We start from the raw sequence: 23,510 nt of genomic DNA, 5'->3' as shown, positions 1-23,510 counted from the left end.
CAACTTTTATTATTGCCAGCGTTTTGCTCCGAGGTGCAGGAAATTAAAGCAACGGGATAGGTGTTGATCCTGCCTTCTGGAAGCACTTTAGACAGTCTAATTTTATGTTACAACACAGCAAGCCAAAACAACACTGCAATTTCAGTGGGATACAACAATCAAGTTCTCAGCAATGGTAAAGGGTATGGATGGAAAATATTAAAGTGGAGTAGTATCCACTCAGGCAATTAAACCTGAGACTTTATTGTGATGAAGTGGAGATGTCAGTGGACCAACATTGCAAGCAGTAAGATTCAGAAACCAAGGCAGTTCTGATTTGTCATTCCAGCTCGTTTCCTCTTTTGCTTTCACCAATGTGGAGATGCCGGCGTTGGACTGGGGTGGGCACAGTAAGAAGTCTTACAACACCAGGTTAAGGTCCAACAGGTTTGCTTGGAATCACTAGCTTTCGGAGCGCAGCTCTTTCGTCAGGTGATGAAGGAGCTGCGCTCCGAAAGCTAGTGATTCCAAACAAACCTATTGGACTGTAACCTGGTGTTGTAAGACTTCTTACTGTTCACCAATGTAATCTGCAGTCACAGGAATTCTCTGAGTTATTAGCTAAACAGGAAGGAAGAGGCAATTTCTTTTATTGTTGCTCTGGAAGGAAGATACAGACTTTATCACAGCGGTGACACAAATGCACGCATCAATTGCGAAGATGTCATCAGCACCATGGGTCAGTGGGCAGCACTGTAGTCTCAGACTTTTAAAAATAATAAATTTAGAGTACCCAATATTTTTCCAATTGAGGGGAAATTTAGTGTGGCCAATCCACATACCCTGCACATCTTTGGGTTGTGGGGGTGAGACCCACGCAAATACAGGGAGAATGTTCAAACTCCACACGGACAGTGACCCAGAGCGGGATCGAACCTGGGACCTCGGCGCCGTGAGGCAACAGTGCTAACCACTGCACCACCGTGCTGCCCTCGTCTCGGCGTATTGAAATTGTGGGTTCAAGTCCAATTCTAGAAGTTTAAGGCTGACGCTCCAGTGCAATACTGAAGGAGTGCTGCATTGGTCAGAGGTGCCATCTTTTGGATGAATCATTAAACTGAGGGTTTCTCCACTCCCTAATTATGGAGGATAAAGATCCCATGACATTATTCCGAAGGATGATGAGGGAGTTCTCCCAGATGTCCTGGCAGACATTTGATCCTCAAGCAACATAAAATAAAAACACGCAAAAAAAAAAGCAAAATAAAGGGCAGAGATAAATAAAGGTGGCGCAGAGGTTAGATCCGGCCCCCGGTCACTGTCTGTGTGGAGTTTGCACATTCTCCCTGTGTCTCCGTGGGTCTCACCCCCATATCCCAAAGATGTGCAGGGTAGGTGGATTGGTCACGCTAAATTGCCCCAAAATTGGAAATAAAAGTATTGGGTTCTCTAAATTAAAAAAATATATACTGTGGATGTTGGAAATCTGAAATAAAAACAGAAAATGCTTGAAAATCTCAGCAGGGCTGGCAGCATCCGTGGAGGGGGAAACAGAGTTAGCATTTTGAATCCAATATGACTCTTATTTGGTTGTTCCAAAGAAGTCACATTAGATTTGAAACGTTATCACGGTTTCCCTCTCCAGGGGTGCTGCCATACCGGCTGAGCTTTTCTAGCACTTTGTTTTTTATCACAAAAATACAGGTTATCTGGTCATCATTGCATTCCTGTTTGTGAGAGCTTAATGTGTCCAAATTGGTTGCCAAGACGACAGTGACACACTTCAGAAGTGGCTGCACGGTGGCACAGTGGGTCAGCACTGCTGCCTCACAGTGCCAGGCACCCGGGTTCAATTCCGACCTTGGGTGACTGCGTGGAGTTTGCACGTTCTCCGCATGGGTTTCCTCCGGGTGCTCCGATTTCCTCCCACTGTCCAAAGATGTGCAGTTAGGTGGATGGGCTATGCTAAAATTGCAGTTTAGTGTTCAGGGATATTCGGGTTAGGTGGGGTTACGGGGATAGGGCAGGGTAGTGAGCCTAGGTAGGGTGCTCTTTCAGTGGGCAGGTGCAGATTTGATCGGCCGATTGGCCTCCTTCTGCACTGTATGGATGCTATGGTTCTGTTATAACCTGCCTACTGACGATTGGCTGGGGACTAATGACTATCCCACAATCCTATGGGAGTATGAACTTCCCCAATGAGGGGGGGCGGAGAAACTCCTACTATAAATAAGCTGGCCAGTCCAGGAACCAAGAGGAAGGAGAAGGTAGCCAGGGAAGTTACTGCTATGTATATATTGTTATAGTAAATAAACTTTATTATTTTGTATCCTTAAAACTCGTGCTGGATTCTTTGGGGCCCTTACAAAACTGGCGACGAAGGTAAAAGTGAATAGCTGTCTACACTGCTGAAGCCACCTCCCTGGATTTTTGTTGGATACAGGTTGGAAGTTGTTTTCTATTATACCATGCCTCTGTACGGACGTTTGGATGTTTTTGATGCTGCGCTGGAAAGCTGGAACCGGTACACGCAACGGATGCGTTACTATTTCCGGGCAAACAATATCACTGAAAACGAGCGCCAGGTGATCATATTGCTCACCGACTGCGGGCCGCATACGTTTGGGGTGATTAGGAGCCTTCCGTACCCAGCTGCGCCGGACACCAAAACGTTTGACGAACTTGTGAATATAGTGGGGCAACACTTTAACCCAACCCCGTCCACGATAGTCCAGCGTTACCGGTTTAATACCGCTGAGAGGACCCCTGGAGAATCCCTTGCCGATTTTTTTATCCAGGCTACGCGGGATTGCAGAATACTGTGACTATGGTGAGACCTTGTCAGAAATGTTTCTCGACCGTTTGGTTTGCGGTATTAACAATGCGGCCACCCAGAGAAAGTTGTTAGCGGAGCCAACATTGACTTTTCAACAGGCAATACAAATAGTCTTGTCCCGAGAGAGCGCAGAGCGAGGAGTACAGGAGCTACAGGGAATGGAAGTGCATGCCTTGGGGCGAAACCCTTTCCGCCCAAAAACGTCCCCCCGCACTCCTGCGGTACCTTGGGCGAGGCAACGACCAGACCTTCTCCAGAGCCAATGGATGAGGAGCCATGTCCGTGTCAGACTTGTAGACGCCGACCCCGTCGCGGACGGCGGTCCTGGGGACGCCAGAGGCGCCGTCGTTCCGACCGAAACTGGGACCAGCCCAGGGGCTGTAACTGGGTCCAGCCCAGAGGCCGCACCTTCCATGTGGATGAACCTGCGGCGACCACTCCTGAGGACGTGGAGACGGAGGACGACTGCCTGCAGCTGCATTGTGTGGCAGCTCCAAGTGTGGCCCCCATTAAGGTGACAGTACGGGTCAATGGCCACCCGCTGGAGATGGAGTTGGATACTGGCGCAGCAGTCTCCGTGATCGCCCAGAGGACATTCGACCGCATCAAGCAGGGTATACAGACCCTTACACTAACTGACTCACAGGCCAGGTTGGCCACCTACACGGGGGAACCACTGGACATTGCAGGAACTACAATGACCCCTGTTGTCTATGGACGCCAGGAGGGGCGTTTCCCACTTATTGTAGTGCGTGGCCATGGGCCCAGCCTGTTTGGTCAGGACAGGTTGCGCCATTTGCGGTTGCAATGGCAGCACATCCTCCAAACAGTTTCTGGAGGGTTGACTGAGGTGCTAGGACGATACCCAGAGGTATTCCAGCCTGGTCTGGGGAAAATAAAAGGGGCCGTAGCCCGTATCCAAGTTGAACCAGGAGCCACACCGCGCTATTTCCGGGCGCGCCCAGTGCCTTACGTTTTGCTCGAGAAGGTAGAAGGGGAGCTCACTCGTTTGGAGAGTTTGGGTATTATCAGGCCCGTCCGTTTTGCTGACTGGGCAGCACCAATTGTGCCAGTAATGAAGCCAGATGCCACAGTTCGCTTGTGTGGCGACTATAAACTTACAGTGAATACAGTTTCCCGACTCGACCGATACCCAATGCCTCGCATAGAGGATCTCTACGCGAAACTTGCAGGCGGACTCTCATTCACAAAATTAGATATGAGTCACGCCTACCTGCAGTTGGAGCTGGACCCTGCCTCCCGACCATATGTAACAATTAACACACACCGGGGCCTGTATGAATATACACGGTTGCCCTTTGGAGTATCCTCTGCCTGCGCAATTTTTCAACGTGTTATGGAGGGCATTTTGAGAGGTTTACCACGTGTGGCTGTCTACCTAGGTGACGTGTTGATTACAGGGACGTCGGAGCAAGAGCATTTGGAAAATCTGGAGGCTGTCCTTAAACGCCTTTCGGAGGCTGGAGTCCGTTTACGTCACACAAAGTGCGTATTTCAGGCAAAAGAAGTAGTCTACCTAGGTTATCGGGTGGACCGCGAGGGTCTGCACCCCGTCGCAGAGAAGGTGCGTGCAATTCAACATGCCCCCACCCCGACTGACACTTCGCATCTTCGTTCTTTTCTCGGTCTCGTAAACTATTACGGGAAGTTCCTCCCCAATCTGGCAACTACGCTGGCCCCCTTACACCTGCTGCTAAAGAAAAATCACACCTGGGTTTGGGGTCAGCCGCAAGAAACCGCTTTCCGGCGGGTAAAGCAACAATTGTCGTCGTCTGGGTTACTAACCCACTATGATCCGCAAAAGCCTTTGCTCGTCACATGTGATGCATCCCCGTATGGTATTGGGGCTGTCCTGTCCCACAAGATGGAGAACGGGGCCGAGCGACCGATAGCTTTCGCCTCCCGCACATTGACTGCAGCGGAGAAAAAGTACGCGCAGATCGAGAAGGAGGGCCTGGCAGTGGTTTTCGCGGTGAAACGCTTCCACCAGTATGTGTACGGCCGCCATTTCACTATCGTGACTGATCATAAGCCCCTGCTGGGACTCTTCAGAGAGGATAAGCCGATACCGCCCATTGCTTCTGCACGGATCCAGCGCTGGGCTTTGTTGCTTGCTGCATATGAGTATTCTCTGGAGCACAAACCAGGTACGCAGATAGCAAATGCCGACGCACTGAGCCGATTGCCTTTATCGACCGGCCCCATGTCGACCCCCACGACCGGTGAGGTGGTCGCAACCCTAAATTTTATGGACACCTTGCCTGTCACGGCATCACAGATCCGTGAGTGGACCCAGACGGAGCCAGTCCTGTCAAAGGTTCGGCACATAGTCCTGTATGGTGGGCGGCATAGACAGCTCCCAGGCGAGTTACGGGCATTTTCCTCCAAGCTGTCAGAGTTCAGCGTGGAAGACGGCATCCTCTTGTGGGGGACGCGTGTGGTTGTCCCGGAAAAAGGCCAGGAGCTGATATTATCAGACTTGCACAATGGGCATCCGGGCGTGACCAAGATGTAAATGTTGGCCCGGAGTTATGTCTGGTGGCCAGGCCTCAACACCGACATTGAGAAGGTGGCCCAAAACTGCTCCATTTGCCAGGAGCATCAGAAGCTTCCGCCGGCCGCGCCCCTACATCACTGGGAATGGCCAGGGCGGCCTTGGGCACGCTTACATGCAGATTTCGCAGGCCCTTTTCAGGGATCCATGTTCCTTCTACTAATTGGCGCCCAGTCCAAATGGCTGGAGGTGCATAAGATGCAGGGGACAAGGTCCTGCGCAACAATTGAAAAAATGCGTTTATCATTTAGCACGCATGGCCTCCCCGAGGTGCTGGTCACGGATAATGGCACTCCATTCACGAGTGAGGAGTTTGCTAGGTTTACAAAGATGAACGGCATCCGCCATATCCGCACTGCCCCTTACCACCCGGCTTCAAATGAGTTGGCAGAGCGTGCAGTGCAAACATTCAAAAGAGGCCTAAAGAAGCAGTCTTCCGGATCAATGGACACGAGACTGGCTCGGTTTTTGTTTACGTACAGGACCACCCCCCCATACAGTGACTGGGGTAGCTCCCGCAGAACTCCTAATGGGCCGGAGACTTCGCACCCGCCTTAGTATGGTCTTCCCGGACATTGGCGCAAAAGTACGCCGCACACAAGAACGGCAGGGACTGGGGTTGTCTCAGCATCGTCCGATTCGGCAGTTTGCGCCCGGTGACCCAGTATTCGTGCGAAATTTTGCTGGTGGTGCCCAATGGGTTCCTGGGGTAATCTTTCGCCAAACGGGCCCTATATCGTACCAAGTGCAAGCCCAGGGTCGTCTCCAGCGAAAACATGTAGACCACGTCCGGTCCAGAAGATCATCCCCGCAAAAGATTCCCCGCCCCCGGAGCTCAGTTCAACAGCGGCAAAGACCAGAAACAAGGGAAGGTAGTCCTCCAAATCTTCCACTGGTGCCTCACTCAAAGCCTGCGCAGGTCATGACGGGACCGAATGGGGACAGAGACGCTGACATGATGGAGGCAGCAGACTCTGACTCCGAGATGGAGACACAGGATGAATCAGAGGGGGAATCCTCGGATCCACAGGCCGTGGATGTACAACCGCGCCGTTCATCACGGAAGCGCCGGTCTCCGTCTCGTTATACGCCGCCTGATCCAGCGCCGCGTGCAAATGGCGTCCGGCCTGCGGCCAAACAAGTTCGACGCCTTCCTTCGCCAGGGCCTACGGTGGATTCCTTGGACTTTGGGGGGGAGGGATGTTATAACCTGCCTACTGACGATTGGCTGGGGACTAATGACTATCCCACAATCCTATGGGAGTATGAACTTCCCCAATGAGGGGGGCGGAGAAACTCCTACTATAAATAAGCTGGCCAGTCCAGGAACCAAGAGGAAGGAGAAGGTAGCCAGGGAAGTTACTGCTATGTATATATTGTTATTGTAAATAAACTTTATTATTTTGTATCCTTAAAACTCGTGCTGGATTCTTCGGGGCCCTTACAAAAGGTTCCATGGTACTTCACTAACTGCAAACCATGTCCCGATGTTGTGAAAGATGCTACATTTTATATATATATATATATATATTCTAACACACAATAAACATATGTACACAATTTTCGACTTCATGTGAACATACAACATATGAAATAGGAACAGGAGTGGGCCACGGACCCTCCAGCCCGCTCTGCCATTCAATATGATAGCTGCTCCGATTGCAACCTCAACCCCACATTCCCACCTACCTCATATAACCTTTCACCCACTTGCTTATCAAGTATCTATCTCTGCCTTAAAAATATTCAAAGACTCTGCTTCACTGCCTTGAGGAAGAGAGTTCCAAAGACTCAACCCTCAAGAGAAAATAATTCTTGTTACTCCCTATACTTTTCTACAAGAGTAATTAGCTTATGCTGGGGTCCAGTGTCCAAAACACCAACAGTCCCTTGGCCGGGTGGTCCATTGTCATTGGCAGTCAGCTAGCTATTCAATGAAGTGTGTCACATCAAAGCCTAATCAGCGCTTAAGCCACCTCTTGATGTATTTAAAATATAGAGAAATGTTGATTGAAATTCATGATCTGTCCAGTTTGCCGAAATCATTCCAACTTTCCCACACAACTCCCCTCATTGACCGGATTGGATAACCCAGCTCAGGAAAGTTATTGAATTTAGTCTGTATGGTTCACAGAAATGCGCTTACTCAAGAGTCTTCAAATAGAAACAGGAAAACGGGAGCAGGAAGAGGCCATTCAGTCCTTCGAGCCTGCTCCGCTATTCATTATCATCCAACTCAATAGCCTAACCCCGCTTTCCCTGCATATCCTGTGGTCCCCTTCGCCCCAAGTGCTGTATCTAACTGCTTCTTGAAAACATGCAATGTTTAGGCCTCATCTATTTCCTCTGGCAACAGGAAATTCCACAGGCTGACCACTGTCTGGGTGAAGAAATTTCTCCTCGTCCCTGTCTTAAATGGTGTACCTCATATCCTCAGACTGTGACCCCTGGCCCTGGACACCCCCACCATTGGGAACATCCTTCCTACCTCGACCCTGTCTAGTCCTGTTAGAATTTTATAGGTTATGAGATCCCCCCCCCACATTCTTCTGAACTCCAATGAATACAATCCTTTTTATTTATACATTTAAAGTAACCAATTAATTGTTTTTCCAATTTAGGGGCAATTTAGCGCGGCCAATCCACCTACCCTGCACATCTTTAGGTTGTGGGGGTGAGACGCATGCTGACACGGGGAGAATGTGCAAATTCCACAAGGACAGTGACCTGGGGCCAGGATCGAACCCCGGTCCTCGGTGCCGTGAGGCAGCAGTGCTAACCACCTTGCGAATACAATTCTAACCGATTCAAACTCTCCTCATACGTCAGTTCCGCCATCTCAGGATTCAGTCTGGTAAACCTTCACTGCACTCCCTCTTGAGCAAGAACGTCCTTCCTCAGATAAGGAGACCAAAACTGCACACAATATTTCAGGTGTCGCCTCACCAAGACCCTGTATTATTGGAGCAAGACATCCCTGCTCCTGTACTCGAATCCTCTTGCAAGGCCAGTATACCATTTGCCTTCTTTTACCGTCTGCTTTACCTGCATGCTTACCTTCAGCGACTGGTGTACGAGGACACCCAGGTCACATTGCACATTCCCCTCCCCTAATTTATGGCCATTCAGATAACCGTCTGCCTTCTCATTTTTGCTACCAACGTGGATAAGCTCACATTTCTCCAAATTGTACCGCATCTGCCATTCATTTCATTTGCCCACTCTCAACTTGTCCAAATCACACTGCAGGACCTCTGCATCCTCCTCACAGCTCACCCTCCCACCCAGCTTGGTATCATCTGCAAATTTGGAGATATTACATTTTGTTCCCTCGTCCAACTCATTAATATATATTGTGAATATCTGGGGTCCTAGCTCCGATCCCTGCAGTACCCACTAAACACTACCTGCCAATTTCAAAAAGACCCGTTATATATAAATAACCCATTATCGACAACCTGTTTTATATATATACACACACATTTTTTAAATATATCAAAATAAACTGTTATATATCAATAACCAAAGTAAAACCGTATTATTTTAAAATTTATTTTAAAAGAATTCAGCTCATTAAAAATTAAGTTTACAGTTACTATAAGGTAATTTTTTAATTCACATTTTCTTGGGCAGCAGTGGTATGGGAACTAATTTCATATTGCAATTTTCAGGCAGAAAGCTTTGATCAGAAAGCCCACCCCATCCACAGCAGCCCCTTTCTTAATTTCTAATAATTCGGAATCCCATTTATCGACAAGAATCTCTCATATTCCTTCTTGAACACATTTCTTCCCTCGGCACATAATGATCAACATTTTCGTTGAAAAAATTACTGTCAATTTCTTTTGTTATCATGTATTTTGTAAACAATCACCTGTGCCTAAATTCTGTAAATGGTAGAGTCCACTTGTCTCAACCTTTCCTTTTTTTGCACTATCATGTAACCTTTCAGTTTTTATGCATTATCACTCATGGGAAATATCTTGCATGCATACACTCCATGTGCTGTATACTTACTTAACACCCACCACCATTCAGTAACCAAGGAAGTAATCACAACAGTCAAAATACTTGCACATTCGGCTTTGCATCTTACCATTTGCCAACAGACGCAAAAGGTTAAAGTGCACATGCACTCTCCAATGTGAATACAAGAAATGAGATTGCAAGCCCACTGACAGTATCTATTATTCAATTTTTATTTAATAATCAAAAATGCAATTCGCCACATCTGGCAAACAGCTTAGCCAACCATGGGTCAGCCAAAAGTGCCACCATTTTTGCAGAAATGCTGCCATTTCTTACTCAGCCAATATGCTGCATGTTGGCTGCAGATCTGGGCACCATACCCACCTACATTTGGCCACCTTCTTAATTCAGCACAGGGCAGGAGTCACACCCTGGAATGCAATTTCAATTTGATGAAAGCCACAATCCAACAGCAGGCTTCCAAGATGTCAAACTGCATGCAACAGGGCAGCATTTCCAGTCTCGTCTCACCAGTATTGTTTTTTTTGGGGAGGGTGGGGTTGCACATCATCAGTGGTAAACCTGATCTGAATCTTACAAAGGTGAGACACGTTGGACTTCCACCAGGCAATGCCTGGCACCAGGTACTTGCAACCCTTGTAGACTGATGAAAAAAGTGCGGGGACAGCAGAGCCAAATATAATTCATAATAATCTTTATTGTCACAAGTAGGCTTGCATTAACACTACAATGAAGTTACTGTGAAAAGCCCCTCGTCGCCACATTCCGGCACCTGTTCGGGTACACAGAGGGAGAACGTGCAGACAGTGACCCAAGCCGGGAATCGAACCCAGGATCCTGGAGCTGTGAAGCAACAGTGCTACCCACTGTGCTACCATGCTGCCCAAGAGACTCGTTGGGGGTTACGTAGCAATAAAGCTGGAGCCAAATCCATCACTTGCATCATGGACAACCTACCTTCATGAAAAGATAATCAAATTTGAGGGGTAAAATTTGACAATTTAAAACAAAATTTAGAGTACCCAATTATTTTTTTCCAATTAAGGGGCAAATTAACATGGCCATTCCATCTAACCTGCACATCTTTTGGGTTGTGGCGTCAAAACCCACACAAACACGGGGAGAATGTGCAAACTCCACACGGAAGACAACTGCTCACTTTTTAAAAAAAATTCAGAGCACCCAATTATTTTTTTCCACTTAAGGGGCAATTTAGCATGGCCAATCCACCTAATCTGCATATCTTTGGGTTGTGGGGGTGAAACCCACGCAGACACGGGGAGAATGTGCAAACTCCACACGGACGGTGACCCAGAGCAATGCTAGACAACTGCTCACATTTGACCCCAGCTGTTTTGTGACCCCAAACCGCTGAGACCTGGCTCTGCCAACCACACACATTTATTCATCAGCCATGCAGAATGAGAGTCTGCTGGGTGCAATATTGCTGGTGGGACTTCAATTGTCCCTCACCTGCATTAGATGGAGGTCTGGCATATTTACTTTTTTTTTGAATAAAATATCTGCCTCTCTATTGTTACACTCTGTTAAGTCAAATTTTTTTTTTTGAGAGAAAAAGCACAGTTGAGGTTGATAATGATCAGAGACAAGTGAGCAAGGACATTGCACAGTAGCCCATTTCCCCCTTTGCTGCCTCACACTGACCTGGTACAGAGCCGGCCTCCAACTATTGGCTGCACTCTTGCTCCTTATAGGGGGGGTTCCACAAATGAACAAAATGGCGCCAATCCCTCCAGCACCGCTTCACCGGGAACCGCGGCGGACCCAACCGCTCCGCGCCACCCTGGGGACCGGAACTACTTTCGACATTTGGGGTTGGGGTTTGGGGGGGGGGGAACCCGTCCGCTTTCAAAAAATATATATCGTTTGCCCCTCCGCTGATGCCTCCCTCGATCCTTTGTCATTCAGGCCGCAGGAGGAAAACCCGACGCTCCCCGAGCGCCGCCGGATTCCTTCGCCTGAGCGGTTGTGTTTCGCCCCTCGCCTCCCCCTGCTCGACGCCGAGCCTGCCGGGTGATGTAGTTTGCGTCAAACTTTGACCCCCGGGGTTAGAGGCCTTGGGAAGGCAGTGGGAAACTACAATCCCACGATGCATCGCGCGACCCGCATTGGGTGGGAGAAACGAGCTAGTGCTGCCTTTTTAAAATGGACTGATTCATTCCCATTCTATGCATTGAAAGTACATATGTTTTGGAAAATACAATATTTTAACAATAGAAAAAGCATTCCATCCTTCTCTTTAACATGTCCTTTGTCATTTTTCCTGCTACATAATTTTTAAAAATAAATTTAGAGTACCCCAATTATTTATTTTCCAATTAAGGGACAATTCAGCATGGCCAATCCACCTAACCTGCACATCTTTGGGTTGTGGGGGTGAAACCCACGCAGACATGGGGTACAAACTCCACACGGACAGTGACCCAGGGCCGGGATTCGAACCCTTGTCCTCAGCGCCGTGAGGCAGCAGTGCTAACCACCGTGCCACATGCCGCCCCTCCCCCTACATAATTAGGGGTAAAATAACTATCCATTATTTTCTTCAAAATGTTTTACTTCAGTCATGAGCATTCCTATTGCTGTAGAGCAAATAGCCTGGAGTTGCACTTAGCAAGAGATAAACTAATGAAACATCACCCTCGCAACGTTTAAAAACATTTAGACGAGCACGTGAAACGCCATAGCATACAAGGCTACGAACCAAGTGCTGGAAAATGGGATTAGAAGATGACAGGTAGAGATATGATGGGCCGAAGGGCCTCTTGTGCTGTGAAATATCAGGGGCGCAATTCTCCAGGAAAATTTCTAAGTTCATTCGTGGCGGGTTTTCCAGAGAGATTCCCGCTGCCTCTGCCAGTGAGTTCCCCACTGCTATTCAATGACACTAAGTCATTTTTTGGTGGTTTAGCCTAAACATAGAATTTTTTTAGCACTGGGAAGCTGAGACCCGAGATCGGGCCGCCATTTTGAAAACGTGGCCCGATCTCTAAGTCATCTTGTGGGCACCAACCCCCCACCCATGGGCAATGTCACCCCCCCCCCACACACATGGGCACTACCCTGTACCCCCCAAGTGAGGACACCCTGCTATGAGGTCCCTGGGGTGGGCCCTCTACAGGACCCCCAAGTGCCCTGACAGCATTCCCTCCCATCCAGGACCCCCACCCGTCACCACCCCAACCACTGGAGGCCCCTATTTACCTGCCCGGCACCCCCCACCTTTCAAACCGCCCTCCAGCTTCCTTTCATGGGAATGGCCCCCCTCGGCCCCTGACCCTTGGCAGTGACACTCTGGCATCTGGGCACCCTTGCACTGCCATCCTGACACCCAAGCAGTGCTCTTGCCAGCTTGGCAGTGCCATTTGGGCACCTTGGCAGTGTTGCTGTGCCAAGGTGACCATGTTCCAGGGGGAGGGCCAGGGGTCCACCCTGCACTGATCCCAACACCCCCAGGGGTCTCCTATGGCCCAGGAGAGCCCCGGTTGCCGTTCCACCTGGTCCACGTTTGCGTGGACCAGTGCTGACTGGTGCCTGGCTGCAGCCTCCTCGTGGAGGTCAGAGAATCGAGGGAAGTCAGTCTATCCTGGGTGAGTAGATCTTAAATAGGTTTAAGATGTAGTTCCGGGAGCGCCGTTTGGTCCCGCTCCTTTTGGGTGGAGTGAATCCCGCAAGGTGCTGGAGGGCTCCCCCAGGATTCTCCAACCATGTTGTGCTCTCACTCAGTGCAACACGGGAAGAGAATCGCGCCCTATGACTATAAATTTATTTATTTATTTTCTTAAATTTAGCGTACCCAATTCATTTATTCCAATAAAGGGGCAATTTTAGCGTGGCCAATCCACCGAGCCCGCACATCTTTGGGTTGTGGGGATGAAACTCACGCAAACACGGGGAGAATGTGCAAATTCCACACAGACAGTGACCCAGAGCCGGGATCAAACCTGGGACCTCGGCGCCGTGAGGCATCAGTGCTAACCATTGTGCCACCGTGCTGCCCTTCCCTATGACTATAAAGCATAGACTGCAGAGCATAGATTTGACATGGCTTGCTTTTTCAAATTGTAGCATAAAGATTTTTAAAATGTCTTCAGATTTACACATCGTTTTGAAGGAACACAGTCTCTGTATTTTGAAACACTAAATTTTATTATTCAACAGTTGCTCTCATAATGGCGTTAGATCTGAAAGTCCACAATTTGATCAAGTGATGACAAAGGAATGTTGATATACAGCCAAATCAGGCTGACGTGTGTCTTGGAGGGGAGATTCCAGATGATATTCCTACGATGTAACTGCTCTTGTCTATCTCTGTAAAATCGTTTTAAGAGTAATGAAGTAGGACAACCCAAACAGCATGTAGTATTTGTTTCATCCAAACTGACTTCTTTGAAAGTTGGCCCGCTGGTAGCTGAATCCTACCTCCCTGCTGCTTTGTCTCCACCCCATTTTGATTTTGATTGTGCAACCTGTTCAAGGATGACATGATAGCCCAGGGCTATTTCAAAGAGGGTGATTTATGCTCTTTTTTTTTTAACCACCATTTCACTTTTAATATACTTTATCATTTTATTTCCTCAATTTAAATTTCTCTTGGCCATGCCTGAATGGGTGGGTGGAAAATAGCTTGCTGCTTTTTTGTTGGCAACAATGGGCTTCCTCGATTGATTACTAGGCGGGTGTGTCAAACTGAACAGTGTACAGCAAGCAGGATGATTTGAGATCTGTATTAAGCTGAGGCAGTGATGAGGGTCTCAATGCCCCATTGCAATGCAGAATTAGCCAGAGCTCCTGTTCCTGATTGTTACCCAGTGACCCTTGTTGCCATTTGCATGTTATAAAGGACAATGTGTAGGGCAGCACGGTTGCGCAGTGGTTAGCACTGCTGTCTCATGGCTCCAAGGTTCGATCCCGGTTCTGGGTCACTGTCCGTGTGGAGTTTGCACATTCTCCCCGTGTCTGCGTGGGTTTCCCCCCCACAAACCAAAGATGTGCAGGGTAGGTGGATTGGCCACGCTAAATTGCCCCATAATTGGAAGAAATAAATTGGGTACTCTAAATTTATAAAAGAAAATAAAGGATAATGCGTGATTCTGTCCCAAGGGTACGAAGGATGCTACATAAATTATTTTGTTATAGTTTTTTGATGTTGCGTCTACTAAATGTTGTCTATACATTCAGAAGGTGCTTGTTGCATCCTTACATAAAGAGAAAAAGCATTTGGAATTCAAACGCCCCAAGTTGCTTATGTGGACCTCATTCACTGTCCCAATGTGTTGACTCTGGGGTGCTGCTTGATGGATTTAATGGCTCTAGTGCATTGTTCAGATGGCATTCTTCATGATCAATGAATATTGGTTAATTGACCACAAGGTTCAGTGGATAATGGTACAAAATGCTGTGGTTTTTATTCTTGATACCAGGGATTGTTGTATCTGCTGAGACCAGGTAGTTCAAACATGGACTGGCAATCAAACCTTGGACCTTCTTGGTCTGTGACAAACTGTGGACCTATCAAGGGAGGGGACTGTATATGCACACTTTTCTTTTTATCCGGTAGGCCAAATTATTCTCCATTATTTCCAAATCCATCTTCCCAAACACCCTAGTCTTCCCCCCAAATCTTCACTTCCATTTTCTCCACCCCCATTCATCACTCAACCCCCCATTATTTCCACTACTCATTTTAACCGACCACAATTCTTCCCCAACCCATTCTTTAAAATTTTTTTTTAGAGTATCCAAATCATTTTTTCCAATTAAGCGGCAATTTAACGTGGCCAATCCACCTACCCTGCACATCTTTGGGTTGTGGGGACAAAACCCATGCAAACATGGGGAGAATGTGCAAACTCCACACGGACAGTGACCCAGAGCCAGGATTGAACCTGGGACCTCAGCATCCCAACCCATTCTTCCCCTAAGTCTTCCCACCCCTAGTCTTCCCAAACATTCTTCACACCCCATTCTTTGCTGCCAGTTCCCACTCCCCAGTGCTGAAGGAGGTAATTTGGTCCATCAAGTCTGCACCAACCCTCTGAAAGAGCACCCTACCGAGATCCAATCCCCTGCCCTATCCCTGTAACCCCACATCTTTGGTCACTAAGGGGCAATTTTGCATTCTTCAAACACATTCTTCCCCTAAATCTTATTGCACCCCTATTCTTCTCCTCCACATATTCCCCATACCCCATTCTTATTCATACCATACTCCATTCTTAGTCTTAGGATAAGGAAATCTGCTGTTCTTACCTAGTCTGGCCTATATGTGACTCCAGACCCACAGCAATGTGGTTGATTCTTAACTGCCCCCTCAAGAGCAATTAGGGATGGGCAATAGTTGCTGGGACAGCCTGCGACGCGCACGTCCCATAAACAAATAAAAAATGAAATGAAATGAAAATTGCTTATTGTCACAAGTAGGCTTCAAATGAAGTTACTGTGAAAAGCCCCTAGTCGCCACATTACAGCGCCTGTTCGGGGAGGCTAGTATGGGAATTGAACCCACGCTGTTTTAAAAGCCAGCGATTTAGCCCAGTGTGCTAAACCAGCCCTGATCAAAATAATTGGTTGTCTGGGGAAGTGGAAATAGGAGGGGCGGGGCAGGAAGGGAAGAGGGCGGGGTGGGAAAGAGGGGGGTGGGCAGGGCTGGAAGGGGAGAGGGTAGGGTGGGATGGAGGGGGTGGGGCTGGAAGGGAGAGGGTGGGGTGGGGTAGGGTGGGAAAGAGGAGGGGGCAGGGCTGGAAGGGGAGAGGGTGAGGCAGGAAGGGGAGAGGGTGGGGCAGGAAAAAGGAGGGGGCGGGGCTGGAAGGGGAGAGAGTGGGGTGCGGCAGGAAAGAGGAGGGGGCAGGGCTGGAAGGGGAGAGGGTGGGGCAAGAAAGTGGAGGGGGTGGGGCTGGAAGGGGAGGGGGTGGGGCTGGAAGGGGAGAGGGTGGGGTGGGAAAGAGGAGGGGGCGGGGCTGGAAGGGGAGAGGGCGGGGTGGGGTGGGAAAGAGGAAGGGGGTGGGGCTGGAAGGGGAGAGGGTGGGGCAAGAAAGAGGAGGGGGTGGGGCTGGAAGGGGAGAGGGTGGGGTGGGGTGGGAAAGAGGAGGGGACGGGGCTGGAAGGGGAGAGGGCAGGGCGGGAAAAAGGAGGGTGCAGGGCTGGAAGGGGAGAGGGTGGGGTGGGAAAGAGGAGGGGGCGGGGCTGGAAGGGGAGAGGGCGGGGCGGGAAAGAGGAGGGGGTGGGGCTGGAAGGGGAGAGAGTGGGGTGGGGTGGGAAAGAGGAAGGGGGTGGGGCTGGAAGGGGAGAGGGTGGGGCAAGAAAGAGGAGGGGGTGGGGCTGGAAGGGAGAGGGTGGGGTGGGAAAGAGGAGGGGACGGGGCTGGAAGGGGAGAGGGCAGGGCGGGAAAAAGGAGGGTGCAGGGCTGGAAGGGGAGAGGGTGGGGCGGGAAAGAGGAGGGGGCGGGGCTGGAAGGGGAGAGGGCGGGGCGGGAAAGAGGAGGGGGCGGGGCTGGAAGGGGAGAGGGCGGGGCGGGAAAAAGGAGGGGGCGGGGCTGGAAGGGGAGGGGGTGGGCTGAATGAGAGAGGAGGCCGTGCTGGAATTGCGGGAGGGGGCGGGGCTGCCGGGCAGGGGAAGGGGCGGGGCTGGAAGGGGAGAGGGCGGGGATAGAAGGGAGAGGAGGCGGTGCTGGCAGCGAAGTGGGTGGTGCCGGCAGGAGGGAGGGAGGCAAAAAACACCCAGCGGCGCGCGGGCGACTGGGCTGGTGGGCGGCGCGGGCGCGCCGCTGGGCGCCGGGGGCGCGCGCCAGGCCAGTTGTTTTCAGCCGGCGGGCTGAGTGTTTGAGCGGCCGGCGAGCGAGCGCTTCAAACCCGGGGGAAGAGCCGGTGGCGGGCGGAGAATAAAATATAACCCCCCCCCCCCCCCCCTCAAAAATAAACTCCATCAACCCTGTCTCCCAGGTAAGGCTCGGAATCCGTCCTCTGAATGAAAATGACAAAAAAAAATTTCGTGTGTGTGAGACTTTTTTTTAACTGAACCTCTTCAGCCGAGGGAGGGGGGATCCTGTGGGCGGTTTGAAAAAAAACCAACTTCTTTGCAAAGTTTAAAGACCCTCTCCGACTAACTTTGTGACTCTCGGAGGGGGCGGCCGGCGCAGTGCAATCCCCCCCTGACTGGGTTCACTGCGGCTTCGGTCTGTCAGCAGGCAGCCCCCCCCCCCCCCCCCCCGCTTCTCCCTCTCTCTGCAACGGTGGCGGTTACCCCCAGCCTCTGGAATTTAAAGGGGGGGGCTTTTAAAAACCTTGTATCTGTTTTGTCCACTGATCGAATTGGTTTTGGTAAGAGGAGGTGCGGGGGGGGGGGGGGGGGTGGTGGGGGTGTTATTCTGTGAACACTTGGACAGAGTTGTGTTGCTTGGACTGTGTTCTTGTCCCCTAGCTGCTTATTGCAGCTTTATACATTTTGGGGGAGAAAAACACTATCAGCAAAAGTGTTAATTTTGTATGGACACGAGCTTTGCAAATTATATTTAAATGCTTCACACTTTTATTTTTTTATATATATATGTGTGTGTGTATATATCAGCAAAAGTGTTATTTTGTATGGACACGAGCTGTGCAAATTATATTTAAAGACGTCTGCGCACTAATATATCAGCAAAAGTGTTATTTTGTTGTACGGACACGAGCTGTGGAAATTATATTAAAATACTTCTGCATGAATAAGTGTTAGCTTCATTTAAAAAAAACATCTGTAGCTTCATTTAAAAAAAACATCTGTATCAGTTGTGTTGATTCTGGGTGCTCGAGAATGTGTTGTTATGGGGGCGGATTTCTGGCGTGGAGAGAGCCACATTTCTGTATCTTCCCAAAGTTTCATGTTATTTACACCCCCCCCCCCCCCCCCCCCCCGTCGGTGGTGCTCGGCGTGGGTCACCGGCTGGGGCTTACACCGGTTGAGCTTTCTTCTGGACGAATCGATCTGGACGGTGTGGGGACGCTTGAATGTAGGAATTATATCCCCAGTTGGTGCAGTAACGGTGATTCGAATCAAGCCAGTTTTGGAAGGCACGCCGTGTCTGACATGTATTTACATTGCTGATTTACATGGGTGGTAATTACAGTTGTGGAAACATTGTCGACCCGTTATGTGCAGACATGAAGGTGGTGAGCTGGAGGATTAGACATCTTTTTGAGTGGATAGACTTAAGTAATTATGTTCCGTCCCACAAGTGGGAGACGAAATCCATGTATTGCCGCTCATTGTGCGTTTTATGAAGCTGGAAAAGTGACCTGTGGTCCTGAAATGTGCGGATTACAATGCGTTTGTCGCTGCATTTTTCCCACCTCCCCTTGGCAATGCGCCTTCACATGTAAAGTTTATGGAGATTAACACGGGAATGTTTTAAATGTACTCGTTGCAAATTTATTTACTTTTAATGGGTGAAAAATCACTCCAATGTTTCCTGCACTCCACCCAGTAAAGTCATTGCAGAGATTTGACGATTCTTGTTTTGCTCTGAGAAAATGGGCATCTCCTTGGTCAATTTTCAAGCCACCAGCAGCTGTCAGTCAAGTAGAGGACGTCAGTCTGAAGTGCTCGACTTATTCAATATATTAAGTAATTGGTGGCCTGTCTTGGTGTGAAATTAAGTGTCTCGTCATTATATGCTTGAGAAATGGGACAGATTTATTTTCCGTGAGAAATTTTCCTCTTTCACTGTAGCCCCCAGTTTCTGAATAGATAGATCCCTACCTTTACAGTTCAAATTTGACTGTGGCATTTGGCATAATATTCTTGGGGATGTAGGAAAAGGAATAGGGTGTTTAGTCTCTTTTAAGCCCTTCAATCATTCAGTGAGATCATGATGGTTAGCACTGTTGCTTCACAGTGCCTGGGACCTGGGTTCGATTCCCGGCTTGGGTCACTGTCTGTGTGGAGTCTGCACGTTTTCCCTGTGTCTGCGTGGGTTTCCTCCGGGAGCTCCGGTTTCCTCCCACAAGTCCCGAAAGATGTGCTTGTTAGGTAATTTGGACATTCCGAATTCTCCCTCCGTGTACCCGAATAGACACTGGAATGTGGTGACTAGGGGATTTTCACAGTAACTTCATTGCAATGTTAATGTAAGCCTACTTGTGACAATAATAAAGATTTTTATTATCGCTTAACTGCCTATCCCCACATTTACTCCATATCCTGTAGACATTTGTTAACCAAAAGATATTATCACTGAGATTTAAAATTAACAATGGTCTGGCATCCATTGTCGTTTGTGGAGTTCCAAATTTTTACCACCCTTTTTGTGAAGAAATATTTCCGAATTTCACTCCCGAGTGTTCTGGCTCTAGTTTTAGACACTGCTTACAGTACTACATTCCTCAACTAGCTGAACTCATTTCTGTCTAACATCTCTTTTTCCTCTTAATACTTGGAAAACTTTGATCAAGTCACCTCTTAACATTTTAAATTCCAGGGAATGCAGCTATACTTTGTGTAATTTCTTCTCATAATTTAACTCTTGAGTCTAGGTATTATTTTGATAAATCTATGTTGTACTCCCTTCAAGGCAGTACAGAAGTATACACGGTGTGTTGCACGGAACTGTTCACAGTACAGCGGGTGTGTTCCAACCAGTGGTTTGAATAACTGAATCGTGACTTCCATTTCCTTGCATTCTAGTCCTGTAGATATAAAGGTTGCCACTCCCTTAGCCTTTTTGATTATTTTATGTAGTGTTCATTATATTTTAATGATCTTTGTACCTGGATTTTTAAAACTTTGATGTTCACTGTCTCTAGCCTTTCACCATTTAGAAAGTACCCTGTTCTATCCTTTTGGGTCCAAAATGGGTGACCTCATTTGCCAGAAGGGCAGTTTTGTTCATTCACGGAATCTATTAAAATTTCCATGTTTTCTATCTACATTTGCCCTTCTATCTCTTAATCTAAATTGTTAATAAATACAATGACTAGTTGAGATCGCATCACAGGTCCTTATAGGCTACGATGAGTCACATCCTGCCAGTGAGAGTACCTGACCATTATCCCTACTCTTTGTCTCCTGCCATTCAGCCAGTTTCCTAACCAGGTCAATATTTTCCCTTGATTTTATGAGTCTCAATTATAGCTATGGTCTCTTAGAGGGTTTTATTAAATGTCTTTTGGGTGTTGATATAAATAACATCCATGAACGTTCCCCTTCAAACTCTATATTCCCAGGATGCCTTGATCCACTGCAATTCGCATACCGCCACAACCAGCCCTCAGCAGACGCCATCTCCCTGGCCCTACATGCACCTCGACAACAAGGACTCCTATGTCAGACTCCTATTCCTTAACTACAGCTCTGCTTTCAACACCATAATCCCAGCCAAGCTCATATAAATACTCCAAAACCTAGGGCTCGGCCCCTCCCTCTGCAGCTCAATCCTTGACTTCCTGACCCATAGACCACGATCAGTAATGATAAACAACAACTCCTCCTCCACGATAGTCCTCAATACTGGGGCCCCACAAGGCTGCATACTTAGCCCCCTTGCTATACTCCCTATACATCCATGACGAGGTAGGTTCTTTACGCAAAGAGTAGTGAGGCCGTGGAATGCCCTACCTGCTACAGTAGTGAACTCGCCAACATTGAGGGCATTTAAAAGTTTATTGGATAAACATATGGATGATAATGGCATAGTGTAGGTTAGATGGCTTTTGTTTCGGTGCAACATCGTGGGCCGAAGGGCCTGTACTGCGCTGTATTGTTCTATGTTCTATGTTCTATGACTATTTAGTTCCAACTCCATCTACAGGTTTGCCGTTGACACGACAGTAGTGGGTCGGATCTCAAACAACAACGAGTCAGAGTACAGAAGGGAGATAGAGAACCTAGTGGATGGTGTAATGACAACAATCTCTCCCTCAACAATCTCTCCCTCAATGTGAGCAAAACTAAGGAGCTGGTCATTGATTTCAGGAAGCGTAGTATCGTACACAACCCTGATGGCATCAATGGTGCTGAGATCAAGATGGTTGACAGTTTCAAATTCCGAGATGTGCACATCCCCAAAAATCTGTCCTGGTCCACCCACATCCACATTATGACCAAGGAAGCACAACAGCACCTATACTTCAGGAAACTATTTGGCATGTCCACATCAACTCTTACCAATTTTTATAGATGCATCATAGAAAGCATCCTATTTGGCTGTATCGCAGCCTGGTATGGCAACTGCTCGGCCCAAGACCGTAAGAAACTACAGTTGTGAACACAGCCCAGTACATCATGCAAAACTGTCTCCCATCCATTGACTCGATCTACACCTCCCGCTGTCTTGGGAAAGCAGGCAGCATAATCAAAAACCCGTCCCATCCGGGTTATTCTCTCTTCCAACCTCTTCCATCGGCAGGAGATACAAAAGTCTGAGAACACGCACTAATAAGTTCAAAAATGGCTTCTTCCCTGCTGTTACCTGACTCCAGAATGACTTTCTTATTGACTGAACATTTCTCCACATCTTCTCTACTGAGTAGTACCACACTTGAATGCTTCACAAAATGTCTATGTATTTATGTTGGGTATTTATCATCTGTCCTCTTTTTTTTTTTTTGTTTAAAATTTTGTTTAAAATTTTCCAATTAAGGAGCAATTTAGCGTGGCCAATCCACCTACCCTGCACATCTTTGGGGTTGTGGGCGTGAGACCCACGCAGACACTGGGAGAATGTGCAAACTCCACACGGTCAGTGACCTGGGGCTGGGATTGAACCCGGGTCCTCTGCTCCCCTGCACATCTTTGGGGTTGTGGAGGTGAGGTCCATGCAGACACTGGGGGAATGTGCAAACCTCACACATAGTGACCTGGGGCTGGGATTGATCCCGGGTCCTTTGCTCTGTAAGGCAGCAGTGCTAGCCACTGTGCCGCCCGTCCTATGTTTTTTCGTGTATGGAACGAGCTGTCTAGGCTGTATGCTTTCCACTGTACCTCGGTACAGGTGACAATAAATCAAATCCAGATCCTTCCCACTATTTTGGTCACCTCTTCAAATATTCAATCCGGCTCATCGGGGACAAACTATCCTTTTTAGAAATTGTTACAAAATTCAGTTAGAAATTTCTTCTATTCTAATTCTGTTGATGGATTTATTGCCTTAACTTCAGATTAGATGCTGATGCAGCTGTGTATGTTACATTTCCATTCAGTTAAATCTTGCTACCGCTGTTCGTGAAATCCCATGAACTAGGCTTGTTGCCCATTGCTATATATCTCAAAAACCTGTTTGTAAAGGAATAAGCTAAAATGGCGAAAGCCCTGTGTTCGAGTATAAATTGTAATTTGGTGGAGTTGGTTTTATAACGGTCATTTATTTTGGGTGACAATGATAAACAGACTGGCGCACATTCTGTGCTTTTCTTCTGCATAAATTGTGGAGCAAATGCCATTAATCAGGAGAAAGTGTACCAACCAGTGAGATTAGCTTTTTCCCTTTGCTGGCTTAAGAACGTTGAGACAATTTGATGTCCCCACACTGTACAATTACCCATTGAACCACTGGGGGAGTTATTCCAGAAGCGTCAAAATTTAAAAGCTAAAATACATGCAACACAATACAACATCTGAACAAACTAACATTTTTGATAGGCACTGAGTCAGGTAAAATAGGTGGAATATGCTGTGCTATCAATTTATATTTACTTGGCATGGTTTTCTGCTTGTAAATGTTGTCAATAGTTGGTTTACATTAAATACAGCATGTCTTGAGGGCTTTTGGCACTAACTACAGTAATTTGCAACAAGAATATTTTGTAAATTCAGATTACAGACGGGGAATTTTCAGTAATTTCTTCAATGAAAAGAACTTTATTTGGACCATTGTAACGTCAAATTACCTCTGCATAGGTTTTGCATGGTATTATTTGCTTCCTATTGAATACTTAGGTTTTGGAGACATAACTAATTTGTTTTTAATATTTCAAGGGATGTGAGCATAGCTGGCAAATCCTGTATTTGTTTCTCATCCCTATTTGTCCTTGAGGAATGGTGACGCACCACCTTGAACCGCTGCAGTCCGTGTGGTGTAGATGTATCCAAGTGCTGTTAGGGAGTTCTCAGTTTTTGACCCAGCAACCTCATCTGATGGAA

The 23,510-nt window shown here is 47.9% G+C and overlaps 2 protein-coding genes across 6 annotated transcripts in view; one reads left to right on the top strand and one right to left on the bottom strand.

Annotated features, from left to right (window-relative positions):
* hmg20a (high mobility group 20A) overlaps positions 1 to 11,387 on the bottom strand; it is an 82,233-nt gene extending 70,846 nt beyond the window's left edge. For both annotated transcript variants that reach the window (XM_072492777.1, XM_072492778.1), the window contains exon 1: positions 11,046 to 11,387. The gene's annotated coding sequence lies outside the window, so the exon portion shown is untranslated. The remainder of the gene's footprint in view (positions 1 to 11,045) is intronic.
* Positions 11,388 to 17,183: 5,796 nt separating this feature from the next.
* Positions 17,184 to 23,510, top strand: part of peak1 (pseudopodium-enriched atypical kinase 1) — a 281,748-nt gene continuing 275,421 nt past the window's right edge. For 2 of the 4 annotated variants that reach the window (XM_072492773.1, XM_072492772.1), the window contains exon 1: positions 17,185 to 17,338. The gene's annotated coding sequence lies outside the window, so the exon portion shown is untranslated. Of the gene's footprint in view, positions 17,339 to 23,510 lie in introns of all 4 variants that reach the window. The other 2 variants (XM_072492775.1, XM_072492776.1) reach the window with 2 other exon arrangements.

This window comes from Scyliorhinus torazame, chromosome 30 (assembly GCF_047496885.1).
Source record: "Scyliorhinus torazame isolate Kashiwa2021f chromosome 30, sScyTor2.1, whole genome shotgun sequence".
Classification (NCBI taxonomy): domain Eukaryota; kingdom Metazoa; phylum Chordata; class Chondrichthyes; order Carcharhiniformes; family Scyliorhinidae; genus Scyliorhinus; species Scyliorhinus torazame.
Note: the sequence above shows the minus strand (reverse complement) of the source record. Positions and strands in the feature narration are given on the sequence as shown.